This window comes from Phascolarctos cinereus, unplaced genomic scaffold (genome assembly GCF_003287225.1).
Source record: "Phascolarctos cinereus isolate Bilbo 61053 unplaced genomic scaffold, phaCin_HiC Scaffold_1;HRSCAF=81, whole genome shotgun sequence".
NCBI lineage: Eukaryota > Metazoa > Chordata > Mammalia > Diprotodontia > Phascolarctidae > Phascolarctos > Phascolarctos cinereus.
Window position 1 is genome coordinate 79,618,491 of NW_027555514.1, and position 24,236 is coordinate 79,642,726.

The 24,236-nt window shown below is 38.8% G+C and overlaps 1 protein-coding gene and 1 long non-coding RNA gene across 2 annotated transcripts in view; one reads left to right on the forward strand and one right to left on the reverse strand.

Annotated features, from left to right (window-relative positions):
• The window catches only part of LARP4B (La ribonucleoprotein 4B), a 216,967-nt gene that overhangs the window by 37,607 nt on the left and 155,124 nt on the right, over window positions 1-24,236 (forward strand). The gene's annotated exons all lie outside the window — the stretch shown is intronic.
• On the reverse strand, window positions 4,549-13,755 carry LOC110211219 (uncharacterized). The gene is made up of 2 exons (XR_002325311.2): window positions 8,940-13,755; window positions 4,549-6,331 (listed from the first exon to the last, which is right to left on the reverse strand). It is a non-coding gene; the product is annotated as an uncharacterized LOC110211219 (long non-coding RNA).

Below are 24,236 nucleotides of genomic sequence, written 5' to 3' on the forward strand. Positions count from 1 at the left end.
AGTGTCTGCCCTCTAAAAACAGAGGTATTAGGGCGAGGTTTGGTTACTTTACCGTCTAGTCTTCCAATCAGAGGGGAGAAGAGGCTAAGGGAGATGGGGTCAATCAAAGCTTGAGTTAGCAGCATGGTGATGAGTTTAAAAGTGATGAGCTTATCCTGGAACTTCATGGAAGTGAAACCAGGCAACTTCATGATGTAACTCATTCAGGGCTCACTAAAACACAAATCCAGATTTAGCCTCTGATATTTAAACTTTCCAGGGCAACAAAACTTTAAGGCGTCATCTCAAAAAGATTAAAAGTGATTCTCTCCTTCACTCCCAACACATGACATTATCCAAGCAATTATGACGTAATTCTGAGACTCTGAGACAGGGTATGGGTTGATCATGGATTACTTTCTCAAACAGAGCAGTCAGAGGACCCCGGCTATTTGTGCTGTTGAACAGAGTAGTGCTATGGTTCGCCATGCTTGAACGAAACCTCTTTTTCCCCATGTTTACAGGAAGGGCAAGTGGGGATACTTATGATAGTGCTTTCTGTACTCACTCTGAAATCAGTTTACTTCTAGAGCTAAGCACATCAAAGGATTTCAGAGCCCAAAGCTGTGCCACTCCATTTTTAGTTCTTATCTAAGTCTGAATGAGTTTTGAGGGTTCTTATCCAATGTATCCACCCTATTTGTCTATAATTTCTCAAAATAGATGGAATAAAATATAATAGGTTGTTCATATCAGGCAATAAATATTATGTAACAAAACAAGAACTCACCTTAAACTAATACTTCCATTAAGACAAAATATGATAGGAGTTTCAATTTAGCTTTTTTTGTGCTTTCTAGAGTAGATTACAAATGAGCTGTTTGACGATTGTTGTATAGTGGACTTGGAATTAGAAGCCCTGGGATGGAATCCCATGCCTGACATTCTTTGACCTTAGGCAAGCCACACAGTGTCCTCATCTATAAAGTGGGAATAATAATAAGGGCATTTTTATAGTCCTCAGTGGTAGAAAAGCTTCACAAAGCACTTGACACATTATCTCCTTTGATCCTCACAATGACCCTGTGAGGTAGGTGCTCTTATTATCTCTGTTTTACAGATGAGGAAACTGAGGCAGACTGAGGTTAACTGACCTTGCCCACAGATAGCTAGTAAGTGTCTGAGCCAAGGTTTGAACTCAGGTCTTCCTGAAACCAAGTTGAGCACTCTTCCTGATGCAAACTCAGCTGCCCTAATGAGTATTTTTCTACTACTCACTTCACAGGATTGTTGGAAGGAAAGCCTTTGTACATCAGGAAGTGCTATAAGTTCATGAAGTTCTCACTGCATTCCTTTTTGAGCTCTGCTCCTGACTCTCCCAACTTCTTTTTCCACAGTACCTGTACAGGGTACCTTTCCTCCACTACTACCACTTCTCAATTTCTTTTTTGTATCATCTTCCCTCATTAGAATGTAAGCTCCCTGAGGGCAAGGACTTTCTTTTCGCTTCCCTTTATCTTCCCAGTGCTAAGCACAGTGTCTGGCACATAATAAGCACTTAATAAATGCTTATTGACTTGAGTTATTGCCTTGCCTTAAAACTGTCTTTACACAGCACTTATGAAGACAGCCATTGTTATTGGAGAAGTTGACAGTGCTGTAGGTAAAGGGAACAGTAGATTGGGCCATCCTTAGCTTCTAAGAACTTTGGCTGGGGACAGTGGAGGAGTTGGCTGCCAGCAGGTTGTACTACTCTGTTGCCATGGCAGCATGTTGATGGAGGGGGCAGGAAATGGCATTTTCTGGAACATTAAAGAGAAAGTTTTCCTATTCTTTGCCAAGAGATACCACACTTAGTTTGGAAGCCTTTATGTGAGCCTTTAATGTGTTTTGGATTATTGTCAGGACCAATATAAAGGTTGCTGTTACATTGTCTGGGTTTCCTAAGGAGAAATGTTCCTGATGTGGACCCCCTCTTTGTTTCCTAGAGCACTGACCAACAGGGAGGCAGTCAGGGCAATGTGTGTTCCGCATATGTCATCTCTTTCTCAGGCATCTGATGGCTTGTGACAGCATTTGGTATCACAAGGCAGAGTTTCAATTTTCTGGTAGATCCCAATTTACCTTGGGACCTATTCAGTCCACATGACTCACTGTACCAGAAAAGGGACTGATCCTCCTATTGTGATTGCTTCGCCAAAGCATGACTGGATATTGGATAGATCTTCCACTTGGAGGGTCTCCTCTTCCTTTCCAACAAAGTATGGGTCTTTCTCGGTCCTTCAGTAACTTCTGTCGGCTTCTTCTGTGTTTTCAATCAGCACAAGTTTTTCCATGTATGTGGTTCCCAAAGAAGTCACATGCTTTTCTGGAGGGAACTCATAGATGTGTAGTTCTCTCTCCAGATCAGTCAATGTCTGACTATCTCCCCTTTCCCTAGATTTCTCTGCCTCACTAAGGAAGTCCATTCAGGTACGTGAGCTAGTAACGGCCTTGTTTTAGTGCCAGTATTTCTCTCTTTTTTATGCTCTTCTGTTCAACCACATGCCCTAGCACTGGATCCTCATCACCACTCCCCTATTAAATTTGATTACTCAAAATTTATTGTTTATTGTGTGCAAGGCACTTTTTTGGGTGCTAGGGGAAAAAAGACAACAAACAAAATAGTCCCAGTTTTTGAGATTATATTGTACTAGGAAGATATGACACATACACACATAAACATAGAGTAGATACAACATATTAAAAAGAGAGCAAGAGAGGGGAGGAGAAGAGAAAGAAGGGGCAGGGGGAGAGAAAGACAGAGATACAGAGACAGAGAGAACCAATAGCTGGGGGAAATTAGGGAAAGGCTTAATGAAGAAGGTTGCACCTCAGCTTTGAAAGAAACTGGAAATTCTAAGAGGTAGAGGGGAAGGGGCAGTGCATTTCCAATTTGGGAAGATATAGGAGATGGAATGCCATGGTCAGGGGAATAGTTAGCTTCTTTGACTGGGAATGGTTAAATAACTTAGCAAGGGTGATGCAGTTGTTAGCGGTCAGGACTTAAAATACTGGTCTTCTGACTCCTAAGTAGACTAGTCCTTTCCAGGTACCATACTATCTCTCCTGTAAAGATGACTTTGAACCAATAAAATCTTCACATGTCAGCTTACTGTCATAGTAAGAGCTAGCTAACTTCCTGAGCATGTGGAGGAGGCTAGCCTGATATGAAGGTCATCAGTTCAGGCTTCCTTCAAGCCCTTCTCAAAGTTCAACACTTATGTCATTCTTGAAAAATACAATGACTGTTTCTTTGTCTTCACTTTCCTACACCTCTCCAAAGCAAAAGACACTGCTGAACACACCTTCTTTCTCAACATTCTCTCTTCTTGGCTTTGATTCTTTGATATCCTGGTGATCTTCCTAGGGTTTAAAAAAATTTTTTTTTATCAGGTTTCTCTTTTTCTTTCTCCTACAGATAACTGAATGCTCCCTAAGAATCAGTTCTTTTCTTGAGGCCTTCCACTCTGATCTCTCTCCTTTGGTGAACCTTTCCACACTTCAGCAAATCTGTGCCAATTACTATCCCAAACATATACGTCTAGCTTTAACCTTTCACCCATCCACCTGTTCTTTCTCTCCAAGTTCAGCTATTTAACAGATCTTAAAAGGAATATAATCTTCTCTCCTAAACTAACCTCCCTCCTAATTTCCCCTTATTCTGCTTTACCTAATCTGTTCTTGACTCCTGTTGATTCTTCCTTTGAAATATTTTTAATTTTTTTATGTCTTCCTCATTCTTCTTGCTGCTCTCTTAATCTAGCCTTTCTCTTCCTGAGATCTGGATGCTCTAATGGCCTGCTAAAGGGTCCTTCTGCTTTGAGTCTCTCTCCTTCTCCCATCCATACTCTATATAGAACACACAAGATGTAGAGTCCTGTACATTCAACCCAAAGAATGTTTGGATACCTTAGAGTTTTAAGGAATCTCAAGACACAGATTATGTCATGGTATTCCTATGTTTAAAAACTACAATGGGTGCATAAAGGATAAAATCTAAACTCTTCAGCTTCTCCTTCAAGGTCCTCTGCAATGTGATTGCAAGCTATATTACTAATATCGTCTCCAATTATTTAAAAATAATAGCAGCCAATATTTATGTTATCTCATTTGATCCTCACAACAACCCTGTGATGTAGATGCTGTTATTATCATCCCCATCTTACAGATGAGTAAACTGAGGTAGATAGAGGTTAAGTGGCTTTCCTAGGAACACTTAGCTAGTAGTGTCTGAGACAAGATTAAACTCGGGTCTCCCAATCTATTCTCTACCCATTGCCTTACCTACCTGCTTTGATATGCTCTCTATTCCAGCCTAGCTGGTAACCTCCTTCTCTCCAACACATACCATGCTCATTCCATCTTTCTTCAACATTATCAAAACACTTGTTAACCATTTACTGCATAAAGAACATTATCCCGGGTGCTAGGTATGATATGTACTTCACATACTTGCCTTCATGGAACTTATGATAAGGCACCAAAACCGGATAGTTTTAATGACTAGCAATTAATGATAGCAATCAGTCAACATACATTTATTTATTGCACAGGAAGTACAACAGAGAGTTATAAAACAAACTAGTATGTGAGATCTGAGGATAAAGGTCAATGCTGTCAGGGAGAATCATAGAAAACTTCATCTGAGTTAGGCTTTAAAGGGTGGACAGGAATTCCAATATGAAACAAGAGGGAGGCAGGACATTTCAGGCACAGGGAACTATGTAAATGAGGGCTTAGAGAAAGGGAAACAGGATGTGTTTGGCAGGCAGCAAGTAGACCAGTTTTGTTGGAGTATAAAATGAGTGAGAGGAATAATACAAGGTAAAGTTCAAAATCTAGGGTTGTGAAAAATGAATATTTCTCTCATATTTTATAACTAATTGTTGTATTAGGACCAAGGTTTTTTTCACTTCTCTACTTCTTCATCCAGAAACCAGCCAGTGTGGAAAATCTCTCTTAAAGATGTACCCAGGCCAAGATCTAAAAATGCAGTAAAAGAAATTCCAAGTTTGGGCTAATAGGTACATTCCTGCTCATTGTGTTTGCTCTGACAGGTCTAGGTGGTGTAGGGAATAGAATGCCAGGCCTGAAGTCAGGAAAATTCATCTTCACAAGTTTAATATGGCCTCAGAAATTTACTAGTGTGTGACCCTGGGCAAGCCACTTAACCTTGTTTGCCTCAGTTTCTTCATCTGTAAAATAAGTCGGAGAAGAAAATGACAAACCACTCCAGTATCTTTGCTAAGAAAACCTCAAAAGGGACCGTGACGAGTCAGACACGACTGAACAACAATGACAGGTCTGGGAAAATGTAGATCTGCTCTTTTGTTTTAAGAAATGATATGGAAATTGCTGTCTTTTTGACCAACATTTGGGTGACACAGGTCACATACCCTAAGACCCTTATTTTAATATCACTCGCCTCCTATTGGGTTATCCAATCAGAATTAATTGACACTCCTCAGAAACGCCTACTCTTTGAAGGGTAATTAAATTAAATTAAAATGATTAAATTACCCAGAAACTATGTCCCTCAGAATTTTTTTCATCACCTCAGCATAGTTTCATATTTTGGAGAGCTTCGAGTATCAGGCAAATGAAAATGTATTTTACTCAGTAGGAAATAGGGAGATACCTCTAAAACTACATTGTCCTGAACACATAAAGCCCCAGTGGACTAATAGGTGCTCCTCAATGAGATTTATGTTATCTTCTCCCCTGAACTCAACAATTTTCAATGGCTCCCCATTACCTACTGAATAAAGCCTACCAGCCTCTTCATCCTGACATTCAAGTTCTTCCATAAACTCTAGCCTGCCTTTGCACCCTAATCACCTACTTCTCCTCTACAATCTAGGGAAACTGGATTTTTCTCTATATACTTACTTCGTTGGATCTGTGATCACAGTAATATGGATGCTCCCTTTCAATAGGGCAATTCATGAATTCTGATACTATGTGATTTTTGTCCTTGACCTCCCACAAATCCTCGGCTTTTTAGATCTTTTGTCAGTAGGTGGGTACAATGGAGCATGCAGTTTTTCATTACTCTTCAGACGATTCCTAACTTTAATTCTTCAGATAACTGAGGGTACCGTGGTTTGCAGTCATACAGCATCATCAGAAGCAGTCTCCAGATTCTATCAATTCTATGGCTCGTGAGGGAGTAGAAAGAACCTGGGCACAGGTCCTATGTTAGAATCCCAGCTTTGCTGCTTATACTTATATAAGGGGAGGACGCTTGTTTCCATTCTCGGGGCTTCCATTTCTGCTTCTGTAGTGTGATAGACATGGTCTCAGCATGGCACTGTGGAAAGAAGGCTGGATTTAGAGTCAGAGAACCTGGGCTCAAATTCTGGTTCTGGTACTTAGTATGTATCACTGTGGCCAAGTTATTAACCTGTTTGGTTGGGCCTTGGTTCCTCCATCTGTAAAATTAAAGAGCTGAACCAGTTAACCTCCAAGGTGCCTTTCATAATTCTATGAAATACATTTTCTATAAATATAGCCATGCATAAAAATGTGGCTGATCATATCAGTAAGGCTTGTGGCAAATTAGATGTAGGATCATCGATATAGAGCTATAATAGATATTATAGGTCTAACTACATTTTACAGGTGAGGAAACTGATTCCTGTAGAGATTAAATGAGTTGCCCAAGTAACAAAACTGGGATTTAAGCCTGGGTAAAGGGCATTCCACCTTTAATGTTCTGGTATTCTTAATGATTTTTATGGGCACATGTACACTGGGAAGTAGTTTGGTGAAAGACAGAGAGAGCTACAGAGTGTGGAGGAAATGGCCATCCAACCTAAGTGGAAGGAAGTCAGTAACAGTAATACCCCCTAACTATCCCTGTGACCTTGGCTCACCATTTCCCTTCTCTTTCTCTTTAGCCCACTGCTGCTTAAGCCTGCTCTCCTCTTTCCCCACCTGTCGCGACCAGCCCAATGGGCTATGAGCTCACTTTGGAAGCTCTCCTGAAAGATTCAAGTCCAGCTTGATCTTTCCCCTCCGAGACGCGCAGTGATGAGGCAGGAGACAAGATGGCAGCAACTCTGTTTATTTTTAGCAAAGCAGTCACTTATATAGTAAAATAACAAGAACTCGGTCTCATGTTACAATGACGTATAACCCATGCTGTGCTCAAGGACAGTGCATGCACAGTCCGTGCACTTACCTACCACCAATCACAAATATACTGTTAATGACTAATGAATAATTAGGGAAGTTAAGGATGCATAAGACGGAACACCGAACCAGGCAACCTTGCTCTCAGACCAACACCCGAGAGGGGCCTCAGCCCTTCAGTGAGATCTCGTGAACCGTCTGTGGCCCTCTACATCCTTACAGATCCCTAACAACCACCCTATTCCAGATTCTCACCTCTCAATGGCAGGAATCTCATGATATGAATTTCTCTAAAGGAGAAAGGGCAGCAAAGTAAAAACAAAGTTCAAGCTGCCATTGCATTAGCTCAGCCCCCCTCTTCTGTGCTCCCAAGTGTTCTCATCTGGACTGGGTTACTCCACCTGAGCATTAAGCCAGCATCTTATGTTCGCCTTACTATTTCCACTGATAGAAGGCACCATTCATTCAGTTATTCATGTTTGAAATTTTTGTGTTGTCATCGCCTTTTCCTTCTCCCTCTGTCTCCCCTCCCACCTCTAATCAGTTGCCAAGTCAATTCACACGTCAGCTCTCACATCACTCTCTATTCACACTCTGAACAGATCTTTCACGAGCATACACCAAGACTGGATTCAATTCAACAAACATTTATTGACTACAAGAAGTCCTTCGCTGTGTTAGCTCCTGAGGATAAAGAGACCCATCGTCCCTGCCCTCAAAGAGCTTAACATCTACAGTGGGGAAAGGAAGGCCAGGGGATAACAGGTACATAGACAAGTAAGTGCAAAAGTAAGCCCAAAGTAATAATACAAAAGTAATGGGGGGCTGTTATAACGTGGATAGACCAGGAAAACCTACAGATAAAGAGGTCCTACTTGAGCTGATTCAAGAAGGAAGAGGTGAGGGACCAGAACATTACAGGCAGGGAAACAAGTTGCCCAAACAAAGATGTGGTAGTGGGAGATGGAATGTAGGCCAACAAGTAGGCTAGTGTGATTAGAATGCAGATTGTGTGGGAGGTGAAAGTGAAATAAGTCTGGAAAGATGAGGCAGAGCTTTAAATGCCAAGTAGAGGAGTGCATTTTATCCTACACTTGAGGCAGTAGGGAGCCACAGAAGTTTTTGAACAGGGGAATTATTATGGTGGTTAATCACTTACCTTCTCCAAGTCTATTCACTTGTACGCAAAATAAAAAGATTTGTACTACCTACTTCACAGAGTCATTTTAAAGAAAGTACATTGTAAGCTCTTTTATTTGTTGTCATTTCAGTCATGTCCAATCCTTTGTGGCCCCATTTGGGGTTTTCTTGGCAAGGACACTGGAATGGTTTGCCATTTCCTTCTCCAGCTCATTTTATGTATGAGGAACCGAGGCAAACAGGGTTGAGTGACTTGCCCAGGGTCACACAGCTACTAAGTGTCTGAGGCTGGATTTGAATTCACAAAGATGTCTCCCTCTCTCCAGGCCCAGCACTCTATCCTCTGTGCTACCTAGTTGCCCAAAGCTCTATATAAATGTGAACTATTATTATCTTGGAAGGAGAGGTTGAAAATGTTCCTTATACACAGGTATGATCACATTACTCCTTTGCTCAAGAGCTTTAGTAGCTTCCCTATTGCCTGCCAAATAAAATCTAAACTCCTTAACCTGGCATTCAAGGCTTTCCATAGTTTGTCACCCTTTTTCTGGTTTTATCTTCTTCTTTTATGCTTTAAGTACTCTATATTCCAGTCAAACTAGACTACTTATCATTTCCCATATATAGCTCTTCCACCTCCATACCTTTACTCATGACTTCCTCTCCATCTCTATTTATGGAAATGCCACTCATCCCATAGAACAGCAAGATTGGTTCAGGTCAGCTCAGAAGATACTGACAGTTCCACTGCAGGGAGGTGTTATGCTTGAGTCATACAAAGGAGATCAGTCTAGAAGAAAAACAACGTTTAGAGGAGTTTCCATGAATCAGGGAGGTAAACTAGGGCCAAGGAGTTAGAACACATAGGGGTCTGTGTTTCCCATGGTAGTTAGTAGCAAAAATTAAAATGATCTGAGGCTCTCACTTCCAGGAAACATGGAGAAAGAGAATATTTAGCAGTGACCTGCATACCGTGTGTAACACTTGCATTTCTGCCATGGTACTTATCTGTGCTCAAAGTACAGGCTGATCTTCTTCCTGAACAGAAGATAAAGGAGCACAAAGAACACCTCTCCCCTCTCTAAGTTTGGGGGGCTGGGTGAAGAGGGAGAGGAAATTTCTCCTGATGGAGTCTATTCCTAGATTCTCTGAAGATGAAACAGTTTCACTTTCTCCAAAGATTTATGACCTATAATCATAGGTGTTGTCAAGTTAGAGATTATCAAAAAAGAGGAAGAAAAGATGAGCAGTGATACTCGGGGATTCCTAACTGAGGGGTCGGGACACAGCTATTTGTTGATCTAATAACAAAAATAGAGAGGTCTGCTCTCTTCCTAGAGCACATATCCAAAACATAACAGAAAATTTCCCAAGACTTGCTAAGCAGGATAATTCCTGACCATTTCTAGTGATCCTCTTGGGCACAAATGATATTGCAAGAAGGAATCTAGAAAGCATTTCTAAAGACAGTGTGGTCTGGGGAAAGAAGTTGAAGACCTTAGAGGCACAGGCAGTATTTCCATTATTGCTGCTGAAAAAAAAGGCAAGGACTGCACAAAGAAAGACATATTGGGGAAATAAAAACTTGATTAAGATGGTATCTGAGGATAGGATTTGGATTTCTTTTTTTTTTCACATTAGTCATGTTGTAAAGAAGAATTAGAACCAATGGGAGGAATCACAAGGGAGAAACCAAACAACAACAACAACAAACAAACAAAAAGAGAGCAAATGGTATGCTCTGATCTGCATTCAGACTCCCTAGTGACTTTTCTGGATGTGGACAGTATTTTCCATCGTGAGTTTTTTGGTGTTGTCTTAGATCCTTGCATTGCTGAAAAGAGCCAAGTCTACGAAAGTCAGTCATCACACAATATGGCTGTTACCGTGTACAACGTTCTCCTGGTTCTGCTCACTTCACTCAGCATCAGTCCATACAAGTGTTTCTAGGCTTTTCTGAAGTCTACCTGCTCATCATTTCTTATAGCACAATAGTATTCCATTACATTCATATACCACAACTTGCTCAGCCATTCCCCAGTTGATGGGAATCCCCTCAATTTCCAATTCTTGGCCACCACAAAAAGAGCTGCTATAAATATTTTTGTGCATGTGAGTCCTTTTCCCATTTTTTATGTTCTCTTTGGGATATAGACCTAGGAGTGGTATTGCTGGGTCAAAGGGTATGCCAGTTTTATAGCTCTTCGGGCATAGTTTCAAATTGTTCTCCAGAATGGTTAGATCAGTTCACAACTCCACCAACAATGTATTAGCGTTCCAATTTTCCCACATCTTCTCAACATTTGTCATTTTCCTGTTCTGTCATGTTGGCCAATCTGATAGGTGTGATGAGGTACCTCAGAGTTGTTTTGATTTGCATTTCTCTAATCAATAGAGCATTTTAGAGCATTTTCTCATATGACTATAGCTTTAATTTCTTCATCTGAAAATGGCCTGTTCATATCCCCTGACCATTTATCAATTGGGGAATGACCTGCATTCTTATAAATTTGACTCAGTTCTCTATGTATTTTAGAAATGAGGCCTTTATCAGAGATGCTGGCTATAAAAATTGTTTCCCAGCTTTCTGCTTCCTTTCCAATCCTGGACACATTGGTTTTGTTTGTGCAAAAACTTCTCAATTTAATGTAATCAAAATCATCCATTTTGCATCTCACAATGATCTCCATCTCCTGTTTGGTCATAAATTCTTCCCTTCTCTATAGATCTGACAGGTAAACTATCCCTTGCTCTCCTAGTTTGCTTATAGTATCAGCCTTTATATCTAAATCTTGCATTAATTTTGACCCCATCTTGGTATAGGGTGTAAGATATTGGTCTATGCCCAGTTTCTGCTACACTATTCTCCAGCTTTCCCAGCAGTTTTTGTTAAATAGTGAGTTCTTATCCCAGAAGCTGGAGTCTTTGGATTTATCAAACAGTATATTACTATGGTCATTGACCTGATCCACCACTCTGTTTCTTAGCCAGTACCAAGTAGTTTTGATGATTGCTGCTTTATGATACAATTCAAGATCTGATACGACCAGGCCACCTTCCCTTGAATTTCTTTTCATTAATTCCCTTGATATTCTGGACCTTTTGTTCTTCCAGATGAATTTTATTATTTTTTCTAGCTCTATAAAATAATTTTTGGAAGTTTGATTGGTATGGCACTGAATAATTAATTTAGGTAGAATTGTCACTTTTATTATATTAGCTCGGCCTACCCATGAGCAACTGATATTTTTCCAATTATTTAAATCTGACTTTATTTGTGTGAAAAGTGTTTTGTAATTGTGTTCATATACTTGCTGGGTTTGTTTTGGTAGGTAGACTCCTAAATATTTTATAATATCTACAGTAACTTTAAATGGAATTTCTCTTTCTATTTCTTGCTGTTGGGCTTTGTTAGTAATACATAGAAATGGCAATGATTTATGTGGGTTTATTTTATGTCCTGCAACTTTGCTAAATTTGTTTATTATTTCAAGCAACTTTTTACTTGATTCTCTAAGTATATCATCATATCATCTGCCAAGAATGATAGCTTTATTTCTTCTTTGCCTATTCTAATTCCTTCAATTTCTTTTTCTTTTCTTATTGCTAAAGCTAACATTTCTAGTACAATATTGAATAACATTGGTGATAAAGGATATTTTTGTTGCACCCACAATCTTACTGGAAATGTTTCTCTCTTATTCCCATTATATATGCTTTCTGATGGTTTTAGATGGATGCTACCTATCATTTTAAGGAAGACTCCATTTATTCTATGCTCTCTAGTGTTTTTAATAGGAATGGCTGTTGTATTTTATCAAAAGCTTTTTCTGCATCTATTGAGATAATTATATGATTTGTGTTAGTTTTGTTATTCGTATGGTCAATTATGCTGATGGTTTTTCTAATATTGAACCAGCCTTGCATTCCTGGTATAAATCCCACCTGATCATAATGTATTATTTTTGAGATAAGTTGCTGTAATTTCTTTGCTAACATTTTATTTAAAAATTTTGAGTCTATTCGTTCTTGTCAGCAATGTCTTCTTGTCAGATCTAAGACAACTCCAAAAGACGCACGCTGGAAAATGCTATCCATATCCAGAGAAAGAACTATGGAGTCTGAATGCAGATGGAAGCATACTATTTGCTCTCCTTTTCCTTTGCTGCTTTTTTTTATTGTTTCATTCTCATGGTTCCTCCCATTAGTTTTAATTGTTCTTTACATCATGACTAATGGGAAGATATGCTTAATACGAATGTATAAGTAGAGCCTATATCAGATTGCACACCCTTGGGGTGGGGGAAGAGAAGAGGAGAAAATTTAAAACTCAAAAACTTACGGAAGTGAATGTTGAAAACTAAAAATAAACTAATTATTTTTTTAAAATTTGCATCTATATTCATTAAAGAAATTGGTCTATAATTTTCTTTCTTTTGACTCTTCCAAGTTAGGTATCAGTACTATATTTGTATCATAAAAATAATTTGGTAGGGCTCCTTCTTCGCTCATTTTCCCAAATAGTTTATGTAATATTGGAATTAGTTGTTCTTAAAATATTTGATAGAATTCACTAGTAAATTCTCCTGGCCCTGGAGATTTTTTCTTAGGCTTGTTCAATTTCTTTTTCTGAAACAGAGTTAAGTATTTTATTTCCTCTTCCGTTAATCTGGACAATTTACATTTTTGTAAATATTCATCCATTTCACTAAGATTGTCAGATTTACTGGCATATAGCTGGGCAAAATAGGATTTGGATTTCTGAGGGACATCTTTAAATACTGAAATGATGGGCTCTTGGCCAGATATGGAATGAAACTAACTGGAGCTGGTAAGAATGTATTCTCCTGGAGCCTTGTATATCTAATTCAAAAGGCATTTAGCTGAAAAGAAACAAACATAAAACTGCTTTCATATATGCAAGCCAAATAACCAAAGATACAGCCACAATACATTAAGAATGGTAGTAGAGACTCACATTTTTATAGAAGACATAATGCAACAAAGGACCCATAAAAAAAAACAAAAACAAAAACAACCTCTAGTCTCAGATATACATTTGCAAATGCATAAAGTATCATAACAAACAAGTTGAACTAGGTATCCTAAATCCAAAAAGAAAATGTGATTAACTTCATAGATATCACTGAGACCTGGTGGTATGAGATCCATGATTGATACTTGACTCCAGAATAGCTTACATCGTTTATTTCAAAAGAATACTGTGCTATAAGAAATGATGAGCATGTTGATTTTAGAAAAATACGGAAAGACTTGTACGAAATGATGAAGAGTGAAATAAGCAGGATCAAGGGAATGTTGTATACAATAACAGCAATATTGTTTGAGGAACAACTTTATTTATAAAACAAGTTATTTTGAGTATTATAAATACTCAAATCAACTAGAAAAGACTTATGAAGGAAGATGCTATCTGCCTCCAGAGAAAGAACTGATAAATATAAGTATGTATAATTGGGTTTTATATACATATATACATATATATATATATATATATATATATATGTACACACACACACACACACATACACACACAAATATTTGCATCTAATGGTAGCCATCTTTAGGGTGGAGAAGGAGGGAAAAATATAAAAAGTGCACAGCAGAGAATAAAAGAAAATTTAGAAGGAAGCACAGAAAGCAGAGTAGCTTTGAAAATGATGTGTAGTACTTATATAGTTTTTTTAAAAATAGTATGAAATGTTAATTTATGGTTTTATAGTGAATCCTTTTTTATTCTGCACTATGGATATGGACATGTTCTCTTTTTTTGTCTTTGTGTACTTAAGTTCAAAATGAATTTTAAAAAAGACATACTCATAAAAAAAGACCCCCAAAAGTAATAGGATCAGCATAAGGAGAAGTCTGGTAGTCGGAGAGGGGGTGGCAATGGCAGTAACACTGTTTATTAACAAAGTCTGCTTCTATGAGTAAATCCGGGAATGATAAGGGGGAAAACACAGTAAAAAGCATTTTCACGAAGGTCAATAGAAGTGCTAATAAAAGCAATGTCGTTACTGAAATATATTTTAAACCATCTTCAAGGAAAAAAGAAATAGGTAAGGACTTTGGGAAATAGATCATGTCTGGCATAGAGGCATGATACTACAGTGATCAAGTATCACCATTATCCAGATAGCTACTGAAACATATAACTACTCCTTGATCAGCTTAAGATAATTTCATCCTCGCGAAAAGAGAAGAACAAACAAAAGGGCATGTCTACTATTGATCTAATCCTTGCCCAAACGAGAAAGTAGCTGCTGGAGCTGAACTGAAGGAAACTTTGGGGAAAGTAATCACTCCCTCTTAAAACCTGTGACAGAAAAAGAAATGAAACAGGCCAAGTGTGATGCGCATTCTAGATTTTGTGATGGCAAATTTCAAAGGGTTCAGACAAAAGATAGGTAGGATCCCATGGCCAAAAATATTCGACAGGGGAGTCACGATGGATAAAGAACTCTCAATAATGAAATTCTGATGATAGAAGATGAAGAATTCCAATGAGTTAGAAAATGGGTAGTTGTCTGAAGAGACAACTGTCTGAAGAAACAAATGAGTGAGTTCAAAGAACTCATTAGCCAGCTAAAATTTTCAAGTGACAGTTTATAGAAGGAAGAAGGAAGGGGGAAAATGGAGGATGAATGTAAAAGCATATCAGAGTTCTGTAATAATATCAGGAGTGTCAAAGTCCAGAATGACCTGGGACTAGCAAAAAAAAAAAATTTTTCTTTACCTGTATTGAAAAAAAAAGACCCCCTACTTGGAATGGATGGGATAATGATAATGGACTACAGAGAGAAGGGAGAATTAATCGTTCAACTCCCATTTTGCTTCTGCTTTCTTTGCCAAGAAGCATGATCTTTGGAACAGAAAGGACAAAACAGAAATTGCTACTAATAAGGGAGATGATACTCCATAAGTAGGGAAATTAGTAAAACAGCATCTGACTGCCCTTAATGAGCTTAAGTTACTAGGCCCAGATGAACCGTATTCCAGGACACCGAAAGAACTGGAAGATGTGATTGCAGACCCAGTGTTTGTTATAGAGATGGGCAGGGGTGCTGTAGGACAAGAGAATTTTTAAAAAGAAAAAAAGGAGAAAGAACAAGGTCATTGGACTGTAGGTCAGTGAACTTAACTTCAATTCCTGGAAAAATCTAGACTTATTAAGAAACATCTAGAAAAGGAAGGTGATCACAAAGAGGCAGTTTAATTTCATCAAGAATGGGTCATGACCTCAAGTCCTCCTGACTTCAGGGCCAATGCTCTACCCACTGCCGCCAACAATTTGGAATTATGACCAAAGAGCTACAAAAATGTGCATACCCTTTGATCCAGCAATAGCACTTCTAGGACTATATCCCAAAGAGATCAAACAAATGGGAAAAGGACCCACATGTACAAAAATATTCATAGCAGCTCTTTTTGCGGTGGCAAAGAATTGGAAATTGAGAGGATGCCCATCAATTGGGGAATGTCTGAGCAAGTTGTGGTATATGAATGTAATGGAATACTATTGTGCTATAAGAAATGATGAACAGGCTGACTTCAGAAAAACCTGGAAAGACTTATACGGTGTGATGCTGAGTGAAGTAAGCAGAACCAAGAGGACTTTGTACACAATAACAGCCACGTTATGCAATGACTAAGAATGTTAAACTGAACCCTTCTCAGCATTACGTGAATCTAAGACAGCTCCAGAGGCCTCGGGATGGAAAATGCTGTCCACATCCAAAGAAAGAACTATGGAAGTCGAATCACTATCACTTATTTTTACCTTCTGTTGAGTTTTGTTTCATCTTTCTGATAGTTCCTCCTATTGGTTTTAATTTTTACTTACTTCACTAATGTGAAAATATATTTAATGGGTATGTAAATGTAAAGCCTATGTCAGATTGTGCGCAGTCTTGGGGAGGGTGGGGGGGAGGAAAAGGGAGAAAAATTTTCAACTCAAAAGCATATGGAAAAAAAAATTAAAAAAAATAAAAAAAAAAAGAATGGGTCATGACAACCTAAACTGGTTTTCTTTCTTTTTTTCTTCCTTTTTTAGCATCTTTCTTTTAAGTTTGTTTCCTTTTTTCCTTTATTAGAATGGTAGGTCAGGGGAATATTGTAGGCATAGTTAGGCCAGATTTCAGCAGAGTATTTAATGACATCTGTCATACTATTCTAGGAGACAAGATGGAGATATATAGGTTAGAAGGTAGCACAATTAAGTGGATTAGAGCTGGTTGGATGACTGGACCAGGGGAAGAGTCATCAGTGGTTCTATGCCTAGTGGCTTCTCCCCAGGGATTTGTTCTGTTTTCCAATGATTTGAATAAAGGCAAAGGCAGAAATTATAAAAGTCCCAGGCAACCCGAAACTGGAAGGGATGATCAATGTGTTAGGTAATGCAGTCAGGATTTTAAAAGTTCTCCACAGGCTAAAATGTCGCAACAAATTTAACAAGATGGAATTTATAGGGATAAATACGAAGTCTTACACTTACGTTAAAAAAAAAATCAGCTTTCATCAGTCCTGAGTCAGGAGGACCTGAGTTCAAATCCGGTCTCAGACACTTGACACTAGCTGCGTGACCCTGGGCAAGTCACTTAACCCCATTGCCTGGCAAAAAACAAACAAACAAACAAACAAAAATCAGCTTTGCAAATAAGGGAGCCTTGGTTAGATGGCAGGTTATCTGAAAAAGATCTGGAGACTTTTATGGACTGCAAGCTCAAAACAAATCATCAGTGTGATCTGGCAGCCAAAAAAAGTGAATGTGGCATCAATATCATCTGCATTAAGAAAGGCGTCTTGTCCAAGATGAGTACCACTGTGCCCTCCCTTTGGCCAGCTCATATCATGTATGGTTTGTTCAATTCTTGACACCACATTTAAAAAAAATTATAAACTCCAGATTATTCAGAGGATGACAATAAGGATGATGAAAAGCCTTTAGGTCATGCCACATATGGAGGAGTTAAAGGAACTGGGGATGTTGAACCTGAAAAAAAAAATATAAGAGGCATGATAGCTGTTTCTGAGTATTTGAGAGGCTGCTATGTGGAAATAGGATTAGTCTTATTCTGCACGGCCTAAAAGAAACAACTAGGAATAATGGGTTAAGTTACAAAGAGGCGGATTGAACCTGACATCAAGAAAGAACTCCTAACAAATAGTGCTATCCAAAACCAGAATGGGGATGCTCAGGAGACAGTGGCATCTTGGCCAGTGCAGAGCTGAACTACACGGCCTGTGAGGTTCCTACCAGTTCTGAGAGTCTGAGAATCAGGAGCAAGTGGGAAGAGAATCTCCGATCGAATCTCCAAATTCTGCAAGATGTGGGCTGCTCTTACTCACAAGCAATGCCTCTGTCCTTCCCTCTATTAGGGCAGTAGGGACGAGGTATCCAACCAAACCCCAGTGCTACCATCTCCATATAGCTATCCCTCGTTCTTCTTAGTTGGAAATGATCTTTTCCTCCTGGACCTGAGAAAATCTTTTGTTGGAACTTGCACAGTTGTCCTAGTATGGTATAAAGTGCCATACTTAGAAGCAGAAGACTGGGACTCAAATCCTACTTTTGATGCTAGGACTGGCCAATAGCCCAGTTATTCTATTCTTTTAATCCTGCTTCATCATCTGTAAAATGGGGATAATAATATCTGCACCATGTACCTCATTGGGTTGCTATGAATAAAGGACACTGTAAAATTTAATGTGCTTCCCAAATATGAGCTGTTATTTCATTTTGAAGTTATTTGTGCATAAATGATACCTCGGACTAATGCAAGAACAGTCTTATTTATCTTTACCTTCCCCTCCACTACTGCTTAGTGTTTGTTGAAATGAATTTCCTATGGAAAAAAAGACAATTTTCACTTTAATCTTTAGTGTACCCAAGGATCTTTAACATTTATATACAATTTCATTTTTCTAACAAGATGTAAATGAAAAAAGAGAAGATTAGAGGAGAAGTAGGAGGGAACCTTTTAATTTTTTTTTAAATCTTAGAAAATTTCATGTAGGTTATGTACTTTCTTTAGGGAAAGAACAATAGAACAGAAATGAGACAGTGTTCTGGTCCAACTAGGCCAGGGAAGCAGGACACTGTGGCTGGGAGTAAAGGAAGGCAGCCCTTCAAGAAGTATGTAAATTCCTGGAGTCAGGAGGAAAAAAACCAAAAGTGGTGACCTGACACAAAACCAAGAAATAACAGCCCTTCTCCCTCTCTTCCCCACCCCCCTCACCCAGCCTGGCCTGATCTTTATTCTATTCTTGTTGCTACCAGTTCTCTACACTAGGCTAGGGGAGCCACAACTTTTGGCTTGAGGTTAAGGAGTCCTCATTTCCCCTATCCTGGCCATGGAAGGGGGCCCCTTTCCACCTCCTAAACAGTCACCTTCTGCTTTTATGCGTTTTATTAGAATATGAGCTCTTTGAAGGCAGGAATTATTTTAAACAATTTTAAAACAATTTTTTAAAAAGTCGATCGTTTAGCATAGCACCTGGCATATAGTAAACACTTAATAAATACTTTACTAGTTCATTTATTCTCATGTTCTTGGCAAACCAGGTTGGAGATCTGAATGCATTTTCCCGTAGATGCATTGTCATACATGATAGTTTTTGTAGTGATGGTGTTTATCACTGAAACCTTTTTTTCTTAAGGACCCCCGATTTAACCCCAAATCACTCTGGTTCTCATTGATTGGCCAACAATAAGTCCCAAGCCAAGTCCCACTTGGTCATTGTTTGGGCCCGGATTGGCTCAGAGTGAATGTAAATAGCAATTGTTTCTGTTTTGGCCAGAAACCCTGAGGATTTTCCACTCCCAGATGGATTTTTTTTTCCTAGGTAAAGAGGCCAGTTTCTACCTCATTTCTTACCTAGGTTTAATCACTGAACAGACAATGCCTCAATCAAACTGAGACCTGGGAAAGACCTTAGCTTAAAAAGGCCAAGGTCTCCCATTGCATACAGGGCCATCTCCAGTTGGCTTGATCTATATCTCACCACTGCAGCCAGAAAGTGAGGCTGGTGACTTTGCACAGTCTTCTCTCAGTTAAATCCAATTCACTTGCATGTCATGGCATCACCTCGGTGATGTCATGGTCCTGTTCCTGAATGAGGGACAAAACAACAGCTGTTTAAAGAATGCTAGACCTTCAAGGATATTTAGATGAAAATAGATTTTATGGGCTGGTCTAAATACCTAACTACTATTTCTCACATTATTTCTGTAGAAAAATGCTTCTGTGTTCCAAATGCTGACTTTCAAGCAAACTTTTGTGATATTACCTATTTATAGGTTTGGGAATACCTGCTTTTTTAAAAAAATCAATTCATTTTAATTAATTCAGACAATAACCTGTAACAATACAGTAATACACATTTATTGTTTATTGTGTGTGGAACATACAAAAGGGACCTACAAAACCTAGATAAGATGTCCTCAAGGAGCTTACAGGCAAGTCTACAGTAACAAAAAAGATAGCTACAATACAAAATATTGTCTATGTAAGCACTCTTTCTGGGGGCAATTTCTCTAACTCTTATTCTCATTGTTGGCCTGAGTTCCCAGAAGAGATAGCTACTATTTCTTCCTTATAGCAGGGTGACCCTGACAAGGATGGGTTTTTCTAACACTATATTGCTCCTAAAACCTCCATCCAGTCAATTCCCCATTATCAGTCAGTAGCATCACTTAGCTTTTAGGAGTGGGCTTTTACTGAGTTGGTATAGGAAGAACAGTTGGGGCAAAAACCAATTTTCCCCAAAGTCTTGGGTCTTTAAAAAATATACACAAGGTCCACGGGAAGAGTGGGCACAGACTTAACATATGTTGCTGGTGAGGTTAGACTACAGAAAGCACATAGAGCAAAATGGCAACTCACAGTTTTCAGTTACTAGGGGTTCTTTCCTTCATGACTTCTTCATGAAGTCCCCTCATGGTGTAACTCTCTTCTGGATTCCAAGGATTGGTTCCCTTATATCATCCTGAACCTGCATTTCCTCAGTGTGTCCTTTGTTCTCAGTGTCCCTTTCAGCTACCTTTACAAATACCAAAATTAGCCCCTTTTGCTCCAGGGACTCTGCTACAGGACCTGGTTTCTGTGAGACTTCTCTGATGGCCTGGATGGATCTTCCAAACTCATAGTTTTCTGTAGTGTGTGTGTGTGTTGGGAGAGCCACGGTCTTTCCTAACTTCTCCAGGTCCCTTCCCATTGGGACCCCCTCTCCCTACTCCATAATTCGCTCTCTGGAGCTTGGTTAGAGCTGTTCTACTAGTAGACTGGCCTGCTGTTTTTTTTATCCAAAGCCTCACAAGGTGTGACTGATTCACTTGAACTATTAGTCACAAAACATTTTCGGTGTGATGTTATCTGCTCATGATCAAAGACCTTCCCTCCATTCAAACTGATGGAGGAACATATTCCCACCTCATTTACACCTTTGATTGGTTCAGTCAGAAATCTGGGCCTTCTATATTTACATTAATTGCAGTTAAAAAATCAAGAACCATCTCAAGTCTCCAGAATAGATTGGGGACCTGTGGGACTAGGAAATGCTTCATGGAAGAGGGAACATTTAATATGAATCTTAAAGAATAAGTAGGTGGAATATATAGTAACCCATAAAGAAAATAATACTTGTTCATTCTCCTAGCCTAAACCTATTTTCATTTAATGTAGATAAAGGAAAACAGAAAGTTTATTTAACAATGAGGAATGTGATTAGGTCTTAATGCTTTCTCCTGTTTAAAAAAAATAAAACCTAACACAAAAACCAACTTTGTTATATTTCAATTCCGTCAAGTAAATCAAGGAAAAAAGTATAATTCAAAAGATGACTAAATTTTAGTAGCTGTTATTTCAAAATCCCTTTTTGAAATTACTATATATTTTTCTGGATACATGTCATGTTTGCTTATTTATCCCTCTCAGCAGAGTGCAATCTTCTTGAAGGAAACGGCTGTTTTGTTTTTGCCTTTGTATAACTAGCACCCAGTGGAGGGCCTTGAACATATTAGATGATTATTAATAAATGTTGTTTTGAATTGAAAAAAAAAGAATAAGTAGGTGAAGGGAGGGCATTTCAGTTACAGATAAAGTATGAACCAAGATCTAGAGTCAAGAAAGCAGAAGAAAGAGGTTAGCACTGGAAGATGGGAACTGGATATGATAGTAACTGCATAAGACAGAAAAGTCAAGGGAAACCCCAGTGTACAGAGACCAGAATTAGGTGGGGAAAGTGAGTGTAGAGAGATGGGGATTGAATGTAGGAGCTGGACATGAGGGTGAAGAGAAGTAAGTCACAACATGGGACACTGAGTAAATAGTGGTGCCATAAATAGACAATGAGAAATTGTGAACTCAGAAGGATGAGGAAGGTTTAAGAGAAAATATAAGAAGCTTAGTTTGGGACATCTGCATGAAGTAGTAGTTCAATGCCCGAGAGGGTATAATTGCTAAGGGAGAAGAGAATCAGACCAAGGAAAGACCTTTGAGGGAATGTTAAAAGCGTCACTTAGAAGACAAGAAACCGGTGAAGGGAGAACTTGGATAGTGTGGGGTCCTTAAAGCCCATACCATCAACAACATCAAACACTAGGAGAGACAGAGGATAAGACCTTAAAAAAAGAAAGGCATTAATTTTAGTGATTAGGATGTCCTTTAAAAGAGCTGTTTCAGTGGAATGATGATGGCCCAAGCTCAACTGAAAAACTGTGAACTGAGTAGTGAGAAAATGAAGGCATAAGGTACAGAAAACTTTTAAAGAAGTTCAGAAATGAAGGAGAGAGGAGAAATGAACAGCACCTGAATGGAATGGAAGGTCAAAAGGAAGATCTTTTTTAGGAGCTGGGAGAGCTAAGCATACCTGTAAGCAGATGTGATGGAACCACTAGAGAGGAAAGAGTGAATCTCAGAAGCATGAGAGTGAAGGGATGTTTACTGAAGCAAGGTTCAGAAGTGGGAGGGAATGGGATCAAGAGCTTACATCAGTAGAGGTTAGACGTCTCGAGCACTAGGGTACGTGACCAGAGAAAACAAAGGAACAGGTGGATGGTACTGAGGGAAACAAATGTAAAAAACAGGGCTTTCAGTCTTATGAGGGAGACAAGGCTGCTTTTTTCTCTTAAAAAGAATTAAGTGCCAAAATGAGTTAGCAAAAATGCTCTATCATCAAGTGTTAAATCTGTTCTGTGAAAATAGACATTAGTGTAGACAAAAATGAATATCAAAGGTTTCATAGAGAAGGTGAGATTTAAATTGGCCTTGAAGAATCCACAGAATTTGGTAAGGAAAGAGATTCTTGGTGGGCAGAATTGGATAAGTGAAGCCTGCCCTTCCCACCCCCCCCTAACGAATATACCTATGGAATCCAGTTGGAAGGCTGAATTAAATATAGCAAACAGTCCGTGTTAGCCAATTGGAGTTGTTGGGATGGATACTGATTGGAGATAGCTACCAAGAAAAATATGAAACATTTCATGTCCAAGTATGCAAAAGGAAGTACTTCACCTGTAATGGAGAATAGGAACATCTTCCCTGGAGGAAAATACGTGATGGCAAATTATAGGTGCAATGATATTTTAAGATTAAGATATGATAGCTCAATATTCTTTGCAGGACTATGGGGAAAAAAGCCAGAATTCAGTGGGTTATGTATTGAATGGGTGGTTAAAACAAAACAAAGCCAAAAAAAGGAGGCAATGCAAGCAGACTGCTCATTAGAAGTACAGGCAGCAAAATATAGTGGAAAGTGTACTGGGCCAGAAGTCTCAAGACCTGGGTTTGAATCATAGCCCTACCAATAATAAGTTGTTGACCTTGGGTAGGTCACTTGAATTTAACTCAAATACTTCTCCTTTCTGGGTCTCGTTTTCATCACCTGTAAAAATGAGGCAATTTGACTTGTAAAGTCCCTTCTAGACCTATATCTTATTATCCTTTAAGTTTTGAGGAATGGAGGAGGGGAGTTCACAGCCACTGGCCTATGAAGTAGGTTTGGTCATCTGCTGGCTGTGGGGATATCACTGGAGGTGGGGAAGAGAGCAGAAAAATGGTTTGGAATAGTCAAAATTGACTTGCTGAGAAATGAAACAGGGAATCCATAAGGCTAGAGTAGAATTGTCCAATTATAGCAACAGCTGAGGTTTTATGAATTTATTGTGGGTAAGATTGCATAGATTTTTAAATCTTCAGTCACACAAAAAACCCAGGAGCAGGAGTTGAAGAATTAGATGATGGGGGGTAATCTTAAGAAAGAGGATTTGATGGACAGAAAAGCAAGGGATGACAGGGTATTAGGATCCCCTAGGTGCAGCTAAGTGGTACAGTGAGTAGAGATTTGGGCTTGGAGTTAGGAAGACCTGAGTTCAAATATATCTCCATGACCCAAGTCACTTATCCTCAGTTTACCTCTATTTCCTTATCTGAAAAATGAGGATAATAACAACGACATCCCAGGGTTGTCGTAAGGATCAAAATTAAATTAAGATAAAAATTATAAAGCACTTAGCATAGTGCCTGGAACGTAGGGCTACATAAATGTTAGCTATTATTACTATTATTATTATTATTATTATTGTAGCTAGAATAACAAACATTAAAGTGGTAAGCCTCTTGGTGAAGGTTGGGTAAAGAGGCAGATGAAAACAAAGCGGACAAAATGGACCCAATAAGAAGATCAGGAATAGGCCAAAACGTTTTTTCTTTTGAAAAATGACATCAGTATTTACTTATGTTTTACATTAAAGTACAAGGAAAAATACATTTCATTTTAAAATTACTAGAATATTTATCAAACATATGATGATATTCATATAGCACTTTAAGACTGGAAAAGAACTTTAGAGAAATTAGCTTATTTCATTCTCCCCAACAGCCCTGTGGGATAAATATTATCATCCTCATTTTACAGATGAA